Here is a 1,282-nt window from a genome sequence, read left to right on the forward strand (position 1 = left end):
ACGAGAGTAGGGAGTTGTGTTGCAAGTACCCCTTCGTGGCTTGGTCAGAGTTTTTACTCAGTTGTTGGGCCTTCTCTGAAGGTTCACAGACAGAACATACCTTGAGGCTGCAGATTACAAGGTGGATGGCGGAACTATAACGCCCGAGAGATAAGTACGAACTTGAAAAAAACAGTGGTGGAGCCCTTGGGAAGATGTGAAATGACCAATAAGAGGATTAGATGAGGAAGGAAACCAGTTGGAGGGGTAAAAGCAACTTTGGGTAACCTAGGTGAAAGTTGAAATGGTGCTTTATCTGAAGAAGTGAAAAAAGTCTCCAAGAGAAATCCTGAAGGATGTTTATGGAGATGAGGATGTCAGAGCAAAGGGATATGAAGTACTTATTTTGAAATAAGTATGTCAAAGAATCTGAAGCTAAATAATTTTTTTAGATTGTACTGTATTAACATCACTATACTAGAGTTGGAAGGAATCTTTGTCCAATGACTTCACAGAGAAGGAAATAGGCAAAATAAAGTTGGCCCTGAATTCTCTATTTCATATAATTATGTTTGCTTCCTAGATAAATTGTTGCTGAAGAGCAAGAACAATATTCTTTACTTATGTAATACCCCCTGGCCCAGTGCCTAGATTGTGCTATTCACAGTAGAAACTGAAAACTGCAATGAAGGGTCCAGAATGGTGCAACTCATTCCTTTGTGGATGGAATGAGGTGGGATTTTTGAGGCCTTTTAATTACCGCTTGGTTTCCTCCTTAATGATGTTCAGACAAGACTCGAATAAGACAGGATAACTACTTCGTGTGACCCAAGGGTATAACTTCCGCAGTAGCCTCAGCATGAGCCCTAGGTGGCCAAGCAGACTCTATAACTACTCCGGGAAACTGCTTTGAAAGTGGAACTCTCCGTGGCCCAAACGACCCAGCCAAGTCCACTGCCAGCCAGGGAGCGGGCTCAGGCCCAGGCCACTGGCAAACCCCCGGCTCCCCTTTTCCGGGTCCCGAAGGGTGCGCCCGGGGGCGGGGCCTGTGTGTCAGTCCGCTTGAGGGCCGCTCCCCATCGCTCTCCTTCCGGAGCCACACCTTCAACTTCGCGCACGCAGCCGGTCGGCCCCGCTGGATCGCGGGCGCCGGGCGGGGCGCGGCAGGGAGACAGCTGGCTGGCTGGCGGGCTGTGGGGGGGCGGGGCGCACGCGCGCCAACGCTTCCTCGCCCAGCGCCATCCCTGCGCGTGCTGCCGGTCGGCCCGCGGCGGCGCAGCTCGGAGCCGGCGGGGCGGGAGGG

This window comes from Eubalaena glacialis, chromosome 19, assembly GCF_028564815.1.
Source record: "Eubalaena glacialis isolate mEubGla1 chromosome 19, mEubGla1.1.hap2.+ XY, whole genome shotgun sequence".
In the NCBI taxonomy this organism is placed as follows: domain Eukaryota; kingdom Metazoa; phylum Chordata; class Mammalia; order Artiodactyla; family Balaenidae; genus Eubalaena; species Eubalaena glacialis.